The 19107-nt window shown below is 46.9% G+C and overlaps 1 protein-coding gene across 4 annotated transcripts in view; it reads left to right on the forward strand.

The window, feature by feature from the left end:
• Positions 1–225: 225 nt before the first annotated feature.
• Positions 226–19107, forward strand: part of MEGF11 (multiple EGF like domains 11) — a 406952-nt gene continuing 388070 nt past the window's right edge. For all 4 annotated transcript variants that reach the window (XM_066342091.1, XM_066342088.1, XM_066342090.1 and 1 more), the window contains exon 1: positions 226–306. The gene's annotated coding sequence lies outside the window, so the exon portion shown is untranslated. The remainder of the gene's footprint in view (positions 307–19107) is intronic.

Here is a 19107-nt window from a genome sequence, read left to right on the forward strand (position 1 = left end):
GTAAGGGAGGATAAAAAGGAGGGGGAAGAACGGAGGGAGGGAGCAGCGAGCAGGGAGGAGGGTGGCTGGTGGGGAAGGAGAGAGGGAGGGACCGAGGGACGAAGGGGGTGGGGGCTGGCTCGGCAGCAGCCGTGCAGATTCAGACGGCCGCCGGCTCGCTCACTCGCTCGCGGTCCCCGCTGCCAGCCGCCCGGCCCTGGGCTGCTCGCAGCTCCGGTTCTGGCCCGGCGCTCTGGCGTGGCTCGGGCTCCGGAGGATAGGACAGAGCGACTGGCCCGCCGAACCCTCGGCGGGCCGCGGAAGCAGGTAGGTGGCTGGGCGGGCACTGCGAGGACCCGGGGATGTAGGGGAACAGGGGTCGGGGACGGGGCTTTGCAGCCTCGCGACTAACTTTCCACCGGCTCTGTGGATCCCTGCTGCCCTGCCCTGGTCCGGGCTGCGGAGTCCGAGTTTGGCGCGGGGAAGGGATGAATGCCGGGGTTTGGAGAACGCCTGGGGGTCCGGGAAGGATGTAAGGGGGTGGCCGGGGAGTAGGCACGCGCCGGCCCTCCGGCCGCAGTCCGGACGCAACGCCCGCGGCAGGGGAAGACCCGAGCTCAGCCGCGCGGCGCGCTAGTCCCAGCGAGGGCGCCCGCCCGCCCTTCGCAGTCTGGGGACTCCCACCCGCGAGCCGCCCGGGGCGCGCCCTCCGCGCGCAGAGCAACCGGCGCCCTCCCTGCCTGGTCCGAGCTCAGAACCTGCAGGGCGCGACTCGGTCCCTGCCCCAGTCAGCGGTGCGCCTTGCAGACGCCACGCCTCAGCCGGTTCCTGCGCGCTTTTGGTTTTCCGAGGCGCTAAACGAAACATATACACCCTTCATTTCTTTCTCCTCCCGTCGCTTCGACTCTCTACGGGGAAGTCTGGGATGCCAGTCATTTGTGTTGGCAACCCCTACGTCTCTCCTGCCCTCTGCGGCGACCGCTGTTGTCGAAGTTAGGAGAAGCGAGTCACTCCCAGTGCGCGCCTGGAGCGCGGTCCCGAAGTTCCCAACTTCTCGCCCAGCCACGGGCGTTAGTGTTGGAGGTGGGGAAGCGCGTGGTGGTTGTGGCCCCTCGGAGCCGCAGAGCGCAGCCGCCTTCCTCCTGGACTTGGTTTATTTTCTTAATTGGTTAGGAAAAAAAAATACGGCTCAAAAATATGCAAAATCGTTCCTTGCGGGTATCATCAAGGTTCCGTCAGTGGGACAGAGCCTCCACCCGTCGGGAACCTGGGAGCGCGCAGCCCCGGCTTAACCATTCTCGGAGTTCCCGAGCCCTGGCTGCTTTCTCCCGGACCTGGATTCCAGGCTCCATCCGACGGTAGCCGCTTCTCGGATCTGTCCCCGCTAGCCCACGCAGCGAGGCTGGCTTGACTCCCTCTAGGAGAATATTTCAAAGTGGCTCGGCTTCAGGATCTCCCACTTTGTCCCCCAGGGAACGCATAGAGCACAGCCTCCGGCCAGCTGGAGGAAGCCTTTGGGTGGTTCGGGCTCCGGGTCATCTCAGCTCGCTCTAGCAAGGGGACTCGTACCTGGGCATCAGCGCTCCTCCCACGCTCTGCCTAGAAAATAGAGGTTGATGCCCGGACCAGGTGGCTGCGAGCGGAGGCTGGCCTGGGCTGTCGGAGCCCGTCAAGAGGCGCGGCTCCTCTCGCTCCTGGAGTCTGGGAGACGGGATACGCCGCCCGGTGCGGCTTTCTCGGAGCCTGTGGGGCCCCGGCCTCGCAGCCCTCTTTGTAGGAGTGCTGTTGAAGATGTTCTGTTGAAAGATTTAGAGCAGGTTTAGTGGGACCGAAAGCTAGGGGTTTTGCGGAGAGGGTCACTCGGCTGTCGTTTTCGTCAGCTGGGCGGGGTTCCCCTTGGAGCTCATTAAACTGACCACCCAGGAGCACTCCGCCGTCAGCTCATTTGGTGGGTTTTCCCTGGTGCACACCTCACACCAGGTCTCTGTTGCTCACATATTGTTTCAGCCGCCAGAAATTCAGGGTCTACACTGCAGTTTCCACTTCTTCCTCCCATTTCACAGATCAGCAAACCGAGGCCCAGAGAATTGAAAAGACTCTCTTAGAGCTAGTTAAGGGTAAAGCTTAAACCAGGTAGGCCTCCTGATTCCCAGTTTAGGGTTTTTTCTAGTATTCCATGCTGATGTTTCCACTTTCTTAGCACAGGACAAGTGTTTCTAGTCAGGCCACAGCAAATCCTTGAGGACTGATCATGTGTGAGGTTAGAGGCAGAGGACTGGTCTCTGGAATCTCTTGTTACGTCCTATGTTATCATCTCCCAGGATAAATCACTTAGGTGATGGTTTGTTGTGTGCCTATCCTGTGCCCAAACTTAAGTCTGGGGGTAAAGGGAATCCTTAGGCTCCCATAAAGTGCAATCCACAGGGAAAGAGCAGCAATTGTTTTGTAGCAGAGAATGCCAGTATAAGCTTCTCAGGTGAAATTGATTTTGGAGGGGGGCAGGATTAGGGATAGTGCCTGAAGAAGGGAGGATTTGATTGTGCATTGCAACACCTTAGGTGTTCATTGATTGCTTTCTCATATGTGCCTTGACCGCAGGCCTTCAGCAGATCGAGTAGCCCCTTGTTGGGGCCAGCGACCTTGGGTTTAAGCTGGTGAGCTTTTGCTCAAACCAGATGAGCCCGTGCTCAAGCTGGCGACCTCGGGGTCTCGAACCTGGGTCCTCTGCATCCCAGTCCGACGCTCTTTCCACTGTGCCACTGCCTGGTCAGGCAGGATTTGGAATTAACCTTGGGTAGGTTTCCAATTGGGGGAGGAGGATTATGGAGCACAAGGTTTGAGTACTAAGAGAGAAGGAGGAAAGCTCACAGATTGTTAGATTGATGGTGAAAGGACAGTGGGGTTAGTGCCAATGAGAATTTGGCCATTATGTGAGAAGAACTAGTGCAGCTAGAAGACGTAGCTGCTCTGAACTCAAGTTTATAACCTGTTCCCAGAGGTCTTCCACTTCTACATCAAGGGTAAGCAACTGGCAGGAAAGTCAGCACCCTGCGAGCCAAGGGTTGTGGCTATCCGCTGTGTAATATTCAGGCTTTTGTTTCTACATTTACCTTTTCTCATTGTTCCCAGGGTTTTCAAATACAGTTGACCCTTGAACAACTTAAGGTGGTTGGGATTGGGGTGGTTAGGAGCACCACCCCCAGTCAAAAATCAGCATATAACTTGATTCCCCCAAACCTCAATTGTTCCTTAGTATATTTGTGGAGGTTTAGTTCCAGACCCCCGCAGAAACCAAAATCAGTGGAAGCTCAAGTCCTTTATTTAAAATGGCATAGAACAGTGTATACTGTCATCCCTATGCATCTGCAGATGCCCAGCCATGGATGGAAAATACTATTTTCTGTCTGCAGTTGGTTGATCATGGATGCTAAACTCATGGATATGGCAGGCAGACTGTATATTGATTGAAAAAAACAATCTTAGTATAAGTGGACCTACACAGCTCAAACACATCTTGTTTGAGGGTCAGCTGTAGTTTCTTTGCCTCTTTCCAACCATAATTTTCAGGATTTAAATACTTGAGTGTTTTGGACCTACAATTGGATCTAATATGGGCAGAATATTTACTGCGATAGGAGTATTTAGGCAACAAATAATTCTTGAGCTCCTACTTTTTGCTAGGCACTGGTCTTGGGGATACAGCAGTGGACTGGACAGGCAGAGTTCCATACTTCATGCTGCTGACAGTCTAGGCTTCAGTCCTCCAGATGCTTAAAGTCTAGTTGCAGAGTGGAAACAAATTCTCAAAATATATCTGAAGAAATGCTGAAGTGGGACAATATAACGGAGACTCCTGAGCCTCCCCTCTAGTGGTTCAAGGCTCCAAGGTGAAAAGACTTGAAGCTGTTGGCTATAAGATTCAGAGATTCTGTGGGCTTCCATGACCCCAGCTTCTGGTTGCCAAGGGTAACCCAGAAGCAGTTGCATTGCTGATCTCAGATGTGGCCATGGAGAGCAGTTCTACAGAGCTTCTGCAATTTCCAGTCAGGGTATGGCAGGAGAGAGCTGGTGAGTGTTGGCAACTATGGTCTTGCTAGGTGTCCCTAGAGACTGGTGCCAAGTAACCATGTGCTTTTTATATTCCAGCACCCACAGCTTTTGACAAATTCTATAACCCCATTGTACAGATGAGTAAATAGAGCCCTGACTCTACAGATTGGGATAGCTATGCAGAAAGAGGAACCCAGCCTCCGTAGAATCCAAGTATCCTTGATCTCTTATTCACTCTAAAATGATGTTTTTTTTTCTTTCTGTTTTGCAGACCAGTGGTTCTCAGACTTTATTGTAGAAGGCTTGTTAAAATACAGATTGCTGGGATCCAACCCTCAAAGTTTCTGATTCAATGGAGTGGGCTTGGGAATTGGCACTTGTTAGAACAAATCCCCAGGTGATGCTGATACTCTTGGTCCAGGGACCACACTTAGAGTATCACAGTGGTAGGAAAAGGAAACATGAGGTTTTTTTTGTTGTTATTGAGATTTATGCAATGGGGAGCCTGGAACAAAGGCTTTGATTTTGCTCTAGGAGCTCCTAGAACTTGCCTATGTACAATCCCCTCCCTCCTACCCCCAGGAGGCCGTAGAATTAAAAGAATATTTTATCTTCATCAGCACACACAGAGAGAATATATTGCAGTATAATTAGGGAATAAATAGGTGTTGTGTGTTGGATGTAGGCTCCATGCCCCGTGGCTCTGTGGGGGTTTATTATAGCAGTGTTATAATTGAAAAGGTGTCATCCACTCTGAGAGCCCCTCATGAAACTTTCATGGCCTGGGTGGTCATTGTCCAAAAAGGCATGCCTTCTACACTTAAAAGAAAGTCAGAGAGATTGCTTCTCCTGCTGATGGGACTATCTGTGTTTCATTTGACAGTAACTATGCCATGTGTTCTGAGGGGAGAGAGAAGGAAATTGAACTGCCATTGTGAACAGAGAGAGGTTGGAGAAAGTCCACATAACAGGTTTACAGCTCTGTTTGTTGAACACGTCAACATGTTTTGAAACTGTCTATCTGTTTCACCTGTATTTCTGACTTTCAGCTGTGTCTCAGCAGGAGGAAAGAAGAGCTCCTGTTCCAACTTAGCTGGTTGGGTGAATGTAACAGCACACTTTATCCCCAATGTATTAATTAGACCCAAAAGAAAAGAACCATAAAAAAGTTGTTATCCTAAATGCTAGCATTTTTCATCTGAATTCTATTTATTGATTATTTTACAGTTGAGATGGAGCAAAAATCTATGTTTTTATAGCAAATAAAGCTGGCTGCAGTAATTATGCAGGCTCAACATGTCTGTTCTGGAGCAGGAAGTTGGAATTCAGCCTGACTCTCAAACATTTGGATGAGATCTAATTGAGAAAGACATTTCAAAGAACAAATATTTAGGAATGTGGAGTTTTGATGATGGTCTCTCTGGGCCAAGTGCAAGCACCTTGCTTGTAGCTTGAACTTCAGAAGTGGGGGAAGCAGTGGGGAAAGACCTGGTCAGTAATGTTGAGACCACAGTCAAAACATCAGGCTGAAACTCAGTGAGGTTTAGTACAGGGATGAGAGATGCCTTTAGGAAATATACTGCTCACAAAAATTAGGGGATATTTTATTGCTTCATATTCATTTTTGAAACATCCCCTAATTTCTGTGAGCAGTATATATGCCCTATAACTGGTGAGCAAGAGGAGAATCAATTAATCAAATATAAACTGAATAGTTATTGAATCCCTAATCTTGGAATAGGGAGTAATAGGGAAGACAGGGACCAGGACTTTCCCCTATTATATATTTCCCATAATGCTCGGCTTTGATATCAATAGTGACAAGAGCCCTTGAATGAAGTCAGTATCGGTCAGGGCTGCAAGTTGCAGAAAACTTGAACTCAACTGGCTGAAACAATAAGTACCTTAGTGTCTCCCATAATAAGAGGTCTAAGCTATGTCTGCGCCAAGCTTGGTTCTTTCACTGGATTCTTCATTTTTGTTGTTGGCAATACCATCATCCCTGAGGTTGAGCTCAAAACCTTAGCCTGTCTCCTTCCTCTATTTTCAGTATTCAAGCATAATCTTTTTTGGACTTCATCATGTTTCTTGAATGTAAATCATCCTTTCTGACACGAGGCCTCTCTTTGTTCAGGTTGTTTCCATCTCCTGAAGAGTGATGGCTCTAGCACCCAGCTCTGATCTCCCATTCTCAGGACAATGCATGGGGGTCATGGGGATGTATATCCTAGGAGCAGTCTGTGGGGATCTGTAATTTCTAGTTTAGTGGTGGCAGTGAGTCTGGAATCTATGGCTGCAGACACATCATATTGCCCAGGGTGCCATTTTCCAACCTCCCACCTCCTTCTCCAAGTCATCCTAACACACCGTTTTTATCCACCTGTTACATTATATTCTTTTCCATAGTACTCACTGGATGAAGCCCAATCTCTTCAAATAGACATTTGAAAGCCTCCACCACTAGCCTGCATCCTGTCTTTCCATCCCTACCTTCTAGGACTCACCTCCACTGCCGACTCAGCTTCAAGTTCTGGTCTTCTCTGTATTTAACCCAAACCACTCTTTCTTCCAAGGCCAGTGTTAGAGCTGCATCCTCATTAGACCTTCCGTGACCACTGGAGCCCACAGTGATCTTGAAGCATCGATCATTTCTTCCCCTGAACTTCTGTAGCAATTATTGCCTACACCACAAATTCAGTACTTAATAACATGCTGTTGGTGTCATTGTTCAGTGTTTTCTTGGAATGTTTCTCATCTTCCCAATTGGATGTAAGACCTTGGAAGTCTGAGATGAGGTGGGGTGGGTCTTTCTTTGTACCTAGTGTCATGGCCAGCAAGCACCTGGCCCTTTGATGATTATTTATTGAGTGAAAACATCATAGGAATAGAGGAAATTAAGAGTTTACCTGAAAACTCAGTTAATCTTCACCTTCTTTTCTTTAACCTCAATTTTTAGAAAACTAAATTTGATGAACGCCTGCTCTATGCTGGGCACTATTTTAGGTAATTTTTAAAGGAACTGTTTTAACTCAGCCTTGTAGTAACCCTGTGAGGTCAGGATTATTGTCCTTCTTACATAGATGAAGAAGTAGAAGCTGAGAGAGGTTAAGTGGCTTGCCAAGCTCACTCAGCCAGCGGGAGGCAGAGCGAGGGGCAAGGTCAAGTTCTTTCTTCTGTGCTGTTTCATAAATCTTCTTGAGGTTCTCCTGACCCTGGTGGGTGACCCGTCCTCCGGTCTCTTTTTCCTCATGTGCTGTGTCTCCCTGCCTCCTTGTGTTTCCTTTCTCTGACAAGCCTCAGATCCTCTTTTGTCCTGAGAGTGTGTTTGGCAGCTTTTAAACTCTGACATTTGCTGTAAGTCTTTCCTGAGGACCCTTTCCTTCTGTTAGGTTGTGGCTCTTGTTGATCGCTTACCTCTTTGCCTTGACTGTGTTTCTTGTCGCCCTTGAGCCTGGGCCAGAGATTTCTTTTAGAACATAAAACATTCTGCTAGTGGAATCAAGCTGGGTCTGAGCCAGGGTTTCTGAAGTCCTCTGCCCTTCCTTTTCCCTCATGGGACCCTTCATGTTCATTTTCCCTCAACCTGCCACCACTCCGGTTCTGGGTCTCAGGTATCTTACCTGTGGAAGGAGGACACTGCTGACTTATCAACAGGGAGGTGGTCTGTTGGAGGTCTCTACCAGTTCCAGAAGCTATGAATGGCATTCTTCTTTCTTTTTTAATTTTTTAATTTTTAATTTTATTTATTCACTTTTTTTTTTTTTTTAGAGAGGAGAGAGGGAGAGCCAGAGAGGGAGAGAGAGGAGAGAGAGACAGAGAGAGAGAGAAGGGGGGAGGAGCTGGAAGCATCAACTCCCATATGTGCCTTGAACAGGCAAGCCCAGGGTTTCGAACCGGCAACCTCAGCATTTCCAGGTCGACGCTTTATCCACTGTGCCACCACAGGTCAGGCTGCATTCTTCTTTCTTTCCTCCCTCCCTCCCTTCCTCCTATAATCCTCCTTCCCTCCCTCCTATAAACCTCCCTCCCTCCTATAAATACTGAACATTGACCACATGCTCAATGTAGCAAAGGCACAAAAACAAAGTCCTTGGCTTCATGGAACTTGCATTGAAGTGAGGGGAGACAGATGGTAAAAAACGAACACAGAATAAAATATAATTTGTGATGGTTATAATGAAGAAAAATAACAAAGTAAAGGGGTATCGATGGTGATGGAATGCAGCTGTTTGACACTTTTACACAGGGAAGGCTTCTCTGATGGTGACAGTTGAACAGAAACTGAGAGGAAGGATGCCATGTGGATATCTGGGGGCAGAGAGCACTGAAGAGAGGGAATAGTAAATGCAAAGGTCCTGAGGTGAGAACTCACCTGGTGAGTCTGAGGGTCAGCAAGAAGGCAGCAGTGGAGAGGAGAGCTTGGTAGGAGGTGAGATCTCCTCATCTTCAGCCTCTTCATCGTCTCAGAAAGAGTCATGCTTCCTACAGCTGTTGCCGCTGACTGAATAGCCACTTCCCTCCCCTCAGCAAGGCGCCATTCGGCCATCACAGCTCAGCTCTGGTCCCACACCTTCTAGGAGGCTTCCATCTTTACCATTTCTCATTGGTTTACTTCTCAGAGTCCCTACAGCTCTTTCCTTCCCACTGCCCAACTGAGCCCTTCATTACTTGCTGACTAGTTTCCTTTCTTGTGGGCTTGGCCTGGCCTGTGTAAGTCTCATCTCTCTAATGAGCCAGTTTCTTGAAACTGGCTTATTCCTCCTCTCCAGGATCCAGCACAGAGTTGGGCTCAGTGTCTACCCAGTGGAGGTGCTGATGTGAGAGTCAGGAAAGAGGTGGACTCTGCAGAGATCTGTGGGTGGGACCTTCTTCACGCTGTGCCCATGGTCCTTTTACAATGGACAGAAGATCGTTTATTCTGGCGTTCTCAGAGCACTTAGACTGGAAGCCTCGGGGAGCTCCTGCCTGGGGCTGAGAGAAAGAATCCACCTTTCCCCAGGACTTCTATGCAACTTTGGCTCTGAGTGGGGAGGGAGAGGAGCAGGGACACAAGGGAAGCCACTTCTTTATTAGTTTTTATTTCTCAGTCAAGGAGAAGTAAGATGTTTCAGGAGCAAAAGTGGAAGGAATCCACCCAAGATTCTGGAGACCTCTCTGCCATCCAAGGCAGGAATCCTGGGTGGGGAGATTGACCTGTGAGTGACCTTGGGCAAATTACTTAACTTTTTTATTTTTTATTTTTCTGAAGTGAGAAGTGAGGAGGCAGAGAGACTCCTGCATGTGCCTGACCAGGATCCACCTGGCATGCCCACTAAGGGGCGATGCTCTGCCCATCTGGGACATTGCTCAATTGCAACCAGAGCCATTCTAGCGCCCGAGGCAGAGGCCATGGAGCCATCCTCAGTGCCCGGGCCAACTTTGCTCCAATGGAGCCTTGGCTATAGGAGGGAAAGAGAGAGAGAGGAAGGAGATGGGGAAGGGTGGAGAAGCAGATGGGCACTTCTCCTATGTGCTCTGGCCGGGAATTGAACCCTGGACTTCCACATGCCAGGCTGATGTTCTACTGCTGAGCCAACTGTCCAGGGCCAAATTACTTAACCTTTGTCTGTTCTATTGCAGTCTCTTCTCAGCTAAACCTCCCCTATCCCCACCATTGTAGAAGGAAGTAAACAAAACAATAAATCTGATTTTTAGGAATTCTAGCTACTCTCCAGGTTGGTCTCTGCACTAATTTTTTTTTTTTTTTTTTTTTTTATAATTTTATTTTTTTAATGGGGTGACATCAATAAATCAGGATACATATATTCAAAGATAACAAGTCCAGGTTATCTTGTCGTTCAATTATGTTGCATACCCACCACCCAAAGTCAGATTGTCCTCTGTCACCTTCTATCTTGTTTTCTTTGTGCCCCTCCCCACCCCCTATCCCTCTCCCATTCCCCCCTCCCCCCCGTAACCACCACACTCTTATAAATGTCTCTTAGTTTCACTATTATGTCCCACCTACGTATGGAATAATACAGTTCCTGTTTTTTTCTGATTTACTTATTTCGCTTCGTATCATGTTATCAAGATCCCACCATTTTGCTGTAAATGTTCCGATGTCATCATTTCTTATGGCTGAGTAGTATTCCATAGTGTATATGTGCCACATCTTCTTTATCCAGTCATCTATTGATGGGCTTTTTGGTTGTTTCCATGTCCTGGCTACTGTGAACAATGCTCTGCACTAATTTTTAGGCCAATGGTTTTCAAACTTGAGAACTGTACAGGTTCTTCCATTTTAAAGGGGGAGGGAAGCTTCCCATAAACCTCCAATATGATCTTAAATTATTAATATAATAATACAGAGTGGGACAAAAGTAGGTTTACAGTTGTTTGTATGAAAAATAATACAATAATTAATAAAGAACAAACTGTTTTGTGTGTTCACAACTATAAATATAAACCTACTTTTGCCTCATTCTATATTTAAATATATATAAACACAAAACTAAGCATAAGCTTTATGCTTATAACTCATACAAAACTTCAAGTCCCACACAGGTTTATAAATTAAAATACAAACTACAAAGCCAGCAACATTCATATTAACAATATTAATTTAACATGATAGATGCCATTGTTCCACTAAGACTAAATCGCCTCTTGCTCCGTGATTGTGGTTTTGGCTGCAGGAAGCATTTTGGCTGCGTCCTCCACCGTGGGCCCTGTGGTGACTCAACTCTCCCACTGCTTCTCTCAACTGGACCGGCTGTGCAACCTTTGTTCTTACAACCTGCGGAGGGGTCATTTGGCTGGCGCTTGGCACAAAAGCATTTGTGCATTAGGTGGTTGCTTTTTCCTCATTAGCCCACAGTAATTAAAGGAGCTCTATTTAATTCTAGTGCAACAGCAGACCCTGAGGAAAACAAAGCTGGGCATTGAGACTGAGTGTCACTCAGTGCTTAGTCACTGAAATGAAAACAGAAGCAAAAAACAAAACAGAAAACTCACAGACACAGACAATGGTATGGTGATTACCAGAGGGAGAGGTGGGTGGGTGGGGGTCGAAGAGGGTAAAGGGGAGGTAAATGGTGATGGAAGGAGACTTGGCTGCGGGTGGTGAACACACAATACAATATACAGATGACGTATTAGAGAATTATACACTTGAAACCTATATAATTTCATTAACCAATGTTACCCTGATAAATTCAATGAAAATTTTATGAAAGAGAACATTGTTTGAAAAATAAAACAGTCAGAGAAAAACAAGTACCATATGATTTCACTCATATGTGAAATATAATAAACAGAATGAACTAACAAGCAATTAGAGACTCATAGACAGAGAGCAGGCTGACGGTATTTTGTAGGGAGGGTCTGGGTGAGAAGGTGGCAGGACTGAGCAAAAAAGGGGAAGAAAAGAGAGAGAAAGTCTCATGGATATGGACAGCAGTGGGGTGACTGCCAGGGGAGGGGGGTGTGGAGGAGTAGGGGAAGTACATGCAGGTGGAGTGGGGGTAAGGACAATGGACAGAGACTTGACTTGGAGTGGTGAGCACAGTGTACAGATGATGGGGTGTGGAATTGTGCACCTGAAATCTGGATAGTTTGTTGCTCAGTGTCACCCCAGTAAATTTAATAAAAAGAAAAAAGAACAGCACTATGGAATTCTGAAAACACTTAGGGAACCTCTGCTTCAGAACAACTCTTGAGAACCCTGAAATAACACCCTCAGAGGTATGAATGAGTTAATGCCAGAACTGCAGCTAATTGTTCTGTAATTAAAATAATAGGAACTATGCTTTGAACCAGGGGTCCCCAAACTTTTTACACGGGGGGCCAGTTCACTGTCCCTCAGACCATTGGAGGGCCAGACTATAAAAAAAACTATGAACAAATCCCTATGCACACTGCACATATCTTATTTTAAAGTAAAAAAACAAAACGGGAACAAATATAACATTAAAAATAAAGAACAAGTAAATTTAAATCAACAAACTGACCAGTATTTCAATGGGAACTATGCTCCTCTCACTGACCACCAATGAAAGAGGTGCCCCTTTCGGAAGTGCGGTGGGGGCCAGATAAATGGCCTTAGGGGGCCGTAGTTTGGGGACCCCTGCTTTGAACCTTTGTTATGTGCCATTTTCTCAAGAGGAAGGTAGAATAGTGTTAACTTCATTGTACAGATGAGAAAGTTGAGGTTCCGAGAGGTTGGCTGGTCAAGGTCCCTTTGGTCATTAGCAGCATCTGGATTGCACCCAGTTTTCCATGACTCAAAGCCCATGAACCTCCCAGCAGACCACACTGCCTCCTTACCTACGGACTCTCACAAGTCTTCAGGGTGCTTTGAGTTATCAGATTGCAAGGACTTTGGGGTAATCCAGGAACCTGTAGCTTCTCACAGTGGACTCAGAGCTTCCTGGTGGAGCTGTTAAGACATGTTATTTGTTGCAGAAAAGATGAGGGAAGCTGGTAAAGAGCAGGATAGAACTTAATAATGGTCCTCAGATCCTCAGAAGGCTTTAAGGGGGCAGTGGGCGGGGGGAGAGAGGAGCCTTCCCTGGCAGTGCCTGGGAGGAGTGGATGCTGATTACCCAGGAGAGAGGTAGGTAGAGACCTCATCAACCCTACCTTTCTGAGGGTTTCATACTTTAGCAAGCACTTTTGGTGCATTTATTTTCAAGTGTGTGGCTTTTTTTAAATATTATTTTTATTGTGGTAAAATACATACAGTGTGTCCATAAAGTCATGGTGCACTTTTGACCGGTCACAGGAAAGCAACAAAAGACCATAGAAATGTGAAATCTGCACCAAATAAAAGAAAAACCCTCCCAGTTTCTGTAGGATGATGTGGCAGCATGTGCGCATGCACAGATGATGATGTAACACTGTGTATACAGCGGAGCAGCCCACGGCCATGCCAGTCGAGATGTGGATGGTACAGAGGAAAGTTCAGTGTGTTCTGTGGCTTGCTAAATTCAAATCTGTGGCCAAAGTGCAATGTGAATATCGGCGCATTTATAACGAAGCACCACCACATAGGAATAACATTACTCGGTGGGATAAGCAGTTGAAGGAAACCGGCAGTTTGGTGGAGCAACCCTGTTCTGGTAGGCCATCAGTCAGTGACGGGTCTGTAGAGGCTATACGGGATAGCTACCTAAGGAGCCCTAAAAAATCTGTGTGTGAGCCCACATCGAACTGCACTGAATAGGATGAAACTGGGAGAGTTTTCCTTTTATTTGGTGCAGATTTCACATCATTTCTATCGTCTTTTGTTGCTTTCCTGTGACCGGTCAAAAGTGTACCATGACTTTACGGACACACTATTTAACAAAATTTACCATTTTAGCTATTTTTAAGTGTACAGTTTAGAGGTATTAAATACTTATTAATGTTGTGTGACCATCCCATCACTTCTATCCATCTCCATAACTCTCGTGTTCTTTTACAACTTTGCAAAGCAGGTTATCATCCTCAGAAATGGGCACAGGTGACTGGTCCAAAGTAACTCCTTATACCTGGTGCCTGCCTCTTGACAGTGACCTTGAGTGACAGTGGTGGGCTTGGTTTTCCAGAGGCTTGTGTGGGGTGATGTGAGGTGGCCAGACTTCCTGAGGTAGGGGTTTAAAATCTCGGAAGGGCTGTCTTAGAATTGATTCTGTGGGTCGGGTAGGAGTGACTTACTCCTGTATATTGAGGACCCACCTTTCCTCACAGCAAAAATTATTTTAGTATGTGTGCTGCCGAAGCAAGCGCTGCAGAAATTATTTAAAACCCACTCCTGCCTGACCAGACGGTGGCGCAGTGGATAGAGCGTCAGACTGGGATGCTGAGGACACAGGTGTGAGACCCCAAGGTCGCCAGCTTGAGTGTGGGCTCATCTGGTTTGAGCAAAAAAAAAAAAAAAAAGCTCACCAGCTTGGACCCAAGGTTGCTGGCTCTAGCAAGGGGTTACTCAGTCTGCTGAAGGCCCGCGGTCAAGGCACATATGAGAAAGCAATCAATGAACAACTAAGGTGTTGCAACGTGCAATGAAAAACTAATGATTGATGCTTCTCATCTCTCCCCATTCCTGTCTGTCTGTCCCTGTCTATCCCTCTCTGCCTCTGTAAAAACAACAACAACAACAAGAAAACCCCACTCCTGCCCTTGGAAGCTGCCCTTCCCCTGCCTGACCTGCCTGGTTTATCATTCAAGCTTAAAATAAATACAATAAATAAAAAAACCCTAAAACGTTTTTATCCTGCAGAGGATAAGCAATAATCTACATATGCAAATAAATGGCATGCCAGTCCCCATGAATATTAATTTGGAAAGAGAATTTGAGGCCCTGAAATACACTCCAAACCAATAATGTGGCATTTTTGCAACTCCTCCAGTCCAGTTTGATAATCATGGCCTTATTATATTTTAAGGTCTCTTGCTCCCGGGTTACTTCCCTTCTGAACCTCTCAAAGTTACAGGGGGACATAATATCAGAGGTCAGCAGGCCAGAAGCTGGTGGGCAATGGCTGAATCCTGACTGTGGCTCTGGTGGACCTTGTCCTTCTCTGGTGAGGGCCCAGGCCTTAGATCCTCCTCAGATTCCAGCGAGTCGCCAAGGCCAGGGGGCAGTTCTGGGGAGTACTGCAGGGCAACTGTCAGCCTCAGGCTGTTGTGCTGTCAGAAAGATGGAGGGGAGAAGGAAGGGGCCTAGGAATTAGCTCGTCTTACCACTCACAGACAAATGAGGAAACTGAGACCCAGGGATGGTGAGTGACTTGCCCAAGGTGACATGGTGACTTAATGACAGGGAGTGAGAAATCTTATTCATTCTCTCTCTCTTTTTTTTTAGAATTTATTTATTTATTTTTTATTTATTTATGAAGAGAGACAGAGAGAGAGTCAGAGAGAGAGAGATGAGAAGGGAAGGGAGAGAGATGAGAAACATCAATACGCAGTTGCGGCACTTTAGCTGTTCATTGATTGCCTTCTCATATGTACCTTGAAGGGGGTGGGGTGGGGGGGTGGGGCACTACAGCTGAGCCAGTGACACCTTGCTTAAGCCAGTGACCTTGGGCTCCAAGCCAGCAACTTTTCGGCTCAAGTCAGTGACCCCACACTCAAGCTGGTGACCTCGAGGTTTTAAACCCGGGACTACAGCGCCCTGGGTCGATGCTCTATCTCAGGGGTCCCCAAACTTTTTACACAGGGGGCCAGTTCACTGTCCCTCAGACCGTTGGAGGGCCAGACTATAAAAAAAACTATGAACAAATCCCTATGTGCACTGCACATATCTTATTTTAAAGTAAAAAAACAAAATGGGAACAAATACAATATTTAAAATAGAGAACAAGTAAATTTAAATCAACAAACTGACCAGTATTTCAATGGGAACTATGGGTTTGCTTTTGGCTAATGAGATGGTCAATATGCTCCTCTCAATGACTACCAATGAAAGAGGTGCTTCTTCCAGAAGTGTGGCGGGGGCCGGATAAATGGCCTCAGGGGGCCGCATGTGGCCCGCGGGCTGTAGTTTGGGGACCCCTGCTCTATCTACTGCACCAACACCAATCAGGCAGAATTTATTTTTCAATGACACTTGACACAATATTATATTAGTTTCAGGTGTACGACATAGTGATTAGACATTTATATAACTTAGGAAGCGATCACCCTAAGTCTAGTACCCATCTGGCACTATACATAGTTATTACAGTATTGACTACATTCCCTATGCTGTACCTTACATCCCTGTGACTATCTTATTCATTCGTTGTGCTGAAAAGTCCATTTCTTTTTGAGTGAGTGAGTGAGTGAGTGTGTGTGTGTGTGTGTGTGTATGTGTGTATAGGAAGGGGTGGGCAGGGTGGCCTTTAAAGTTTGTACACTTTGGGAGAAAGAATCATTCTTCTAGTGAACCTTCACTCAGAGACAAGCAGTGTCTGAAAATCAAGTCTTATATCCAATCTGGGTTTAAAGAAATGATTTCCTTTCTCCCCTAGTAGATTTCCAAATTTGATTATATACAATACACGGGCCAAAATTAACATGAAGTTGCATTGTAGAGCCCAGCCCAGGCAATATAATGAAAGGGCAGGAGAGAGAAGAGCAGGATGTCTCTGAGGAGGCCACATGGGGTTCACCACTGTCTGGGGAGGACCATAAAGTGGACAAGTAACTGGCAGTAATTTCTGTGTCCCACTATATACAGGGAAGGTTCCCCTGGCTGAGGGGAATGTTGCAGGGTCAGTATCACATGAAGTTAAGGTCTTTTCTTTCCTGCTGCTTACTGAGTAACTTGGGCAGTGCACCTTCAGGCCTCCTTATTCTTGTCAGTATATGTTGGGATAATCACCCCCCTTCTTAATGTTGCTTTGTGAAGATTAAATGAGGATTTAAAGTTCCTGCACTGTGCCTGGCACGAAGTAGGTATTTAGTACATCCAGATTTCTTTCTCTTCCAGATAGGTTTATCTGACTGGGTGCACTGAGTAGGTATGGATGTGTGTGTGGATTTGTGTTTGAGTTTCCGTGAGGGGAGTCTCATTTTGTGTCTGTGGCAACGTGTTTCTGTGTATGTTTGTCTGTATGTGTCTGCTTTCATCCATGTGTTTGCTTTTGAGTAGTGAATCAGTAGGTATGTGAGTGAGTCTGGGTCTTTGTGTTTCTGTGTTGGAACGATAGTTTTGTGTTTGTGAGTGGCTGTGTGTCTCTGTTTCCATGACAGCATAACTGTAAGTGTGTGTTCCTGTGAGTGTGTGCTTTAATGCATGTATCTGTGTGGTGACAGTGTTTGTGTGTGAACATGTACATGCATGTGTATATAGTGCAGGACTGGTGTGACCATAATGCCCCATGGGGTTGGGAAGGTTCCCAGTGCACAGAGGCCTGGACCTCTCTCAGGGGCTCCCACCCAGAACACTCACCCAGTCCCTGAGCCCAGGAGCCTGGAGCCCTGGTTGCCCTCTACCCACATTCCTCTACTTCTGTCTAGAGGCCCACTGGGCTGAGGCCCCGGGTCCATTTGCATCTGGGTTTGCATATCACATATGTATCATTTTTATTGTCTACATAGACTCTGCTTTCAGTTCTGCAGTTTTCAAGGTAAAATGACGTTGCTCTTCTTGAAGGTCATTATATTAAAAATTGCTGCTTTTTCTTTTATTCTTTCACTCTAGAACTCCCTCTCAGAATTGGGAGGCTGGGGTATAATGCAAGCCCCAGAGGTCTATTTTTCCCTTTGTTGAGTAGTTCAAGGTGGAGGCTTTGGGACCCTGGGCGGGGCAGTTGAGGGGAGAAGTTTTTCTTATTCCATGGGTTATTGCTTCTGAGCAGAGCCAACTATCACATCATAGCCAGGGATAGCTACGGTCCAGCTTGTGCCCTGTTGCTAGCTTCCCTAGTCCCCACTGACTTATGGTACCCAGGGGATGAAAAGGAAGGCCCACCTTGGGTATTTCAGCACCTCTGTACCTGTCCCTGGCTGGGTAGGGGCCTGGAGGCCAGGGCTGGCCTTACAAGAAACAAGCAAACGGTGTCTTTTTCTTTCAAATAGTGTATAAATGATGATATATATATATATATATATATATTTTTTATTTATTCATTTTTTAGAGAGGAGAGGGAGAGATAGAGAGAGAGAGGAGAAACAGAGAGAGAGAAGGGGAAGAGGAGCTGGAAGCATCAACTCCCATATATGCCTTGACCAGGCAAGCCCAGGGTTTCAAACCGGCGACCTCAGCATTTCTAGGTCAACGCTTTATCCACTGCGCCACCACAGGTCAGGCCAATGATGATATTTTTAATGCCACAAAAAGTACCAATCCAAAAAATCTTCCCAAGGAGGGCTGTATGCCTTAAGTATTTTCCTTATGGGCCATCACTGTGCTCAACCTTCTCTTCTTTAGATATGGGTTCGAGCCCTGGCTACATGGTTTCTGGTGAGTTACCTAACTGGTTTGAGCACCCATTTTATCACCAGTAAAAGGAGGAATAATAATAGTACTTAATACTAATAATAGTATATAGGGTGTTGTGAAGATTAAATGAATAAAACAAGTAAAGGGCTTAGCTCAGCACCTGAAACGTAGTCAAAACCCACGGGCTCCCTCAGAAAAGAGGTTCCATAATATGTCTTTATTCCCCCGTATTAATTGTGCCTCAGACACTTGTCATGCTAGCAACAGGCCTGAATCCCTTCAGTGCCTTTCAGGAAGGCAGGTCCCCAGAGAACTTGGGTTGTTTTCCCACGGGTGACAGTTTTTGCAGAGACAGCACGGGAAGCAAGAGGGTCCTTGTCTCTGTCTCCAAGGATTCAGGCCCCCACACTCCCCCCAATCAAAGGGTCAGCAGTCTCTCGTTTCCTTCTCAGAATCGAGTAATTCATCGTCTCTTGTGCGTCTTTACTCTGAGCAAGACCCTGCTGGGCACCAAGGGCTATCCACAGCTGAGCAGATTTCAGGTTCACAGAAAACAGAGCTCGAGGCAAACTGGTACTAATGCTTTACTGGGAGTAGGGCTGCAGTCTCAGGACGAGGAGAGGGAGAGGAGAAGGGAGGCAAGAGAGGAGGAAAAGCAAGTGCCAGCCTGCCACAGGTATGTGAGGAGGGAGCCCTGTGAACTTGGCCATGAGGGATGTCTGTGGTTAAGCTGAATGGAATCACTGACTCAGAACTAATGTTGAGGTTGAGGGAGGGAGTTTATCTGCTAGCATCTTGCTCTCTCATCGGTCCAAGTTTTCCCTGTGGGTGTTAACTTTGTACTTCTGGGTCATATCACTTGGTCCCTCTGGGCAGCCACTCGAGAAGCCGAATCCATGCCCTGAAGCGTGGCACCTCAGCTGAGTCCAGAGGTGCTGAGAGAGCACAGTGACGCTGTCAGGCCAGCGGGTTGAACCTGGGACTGACGTTGCTGTGGCTCCTCTGGCGGGTGCATTGGAGGTTGTGCCAGAGCCTGGCCATCACCCCAGGGGAAGCTGAGACAGCTGGTGGTGTCAGACGCGGCCATGCCATGGCAGTGGCCTTATTGTCCACTAAAAAAGTAGCTGACAGTCTGGGAAGCAGGTGGGGCAGAGCAAATCTGGGAAGGCACATACATAAGGGTG

Source organism: Saccopteryx leptura, chromosome 6 (assembly GCF_036850995.1).
Source record: "Saccopteryx leptura isolate mSacLep1 chromosome 6, mSacLep1_pri_phased_curated, whole genome shotgun sequence".
Taxonomy (NCBI): Eukaryota; Metazoa; Chordata; class Mammalia; order Chiroptera; family Emballonuridae; genus Saccopteryx; species Saccopteryx leptura.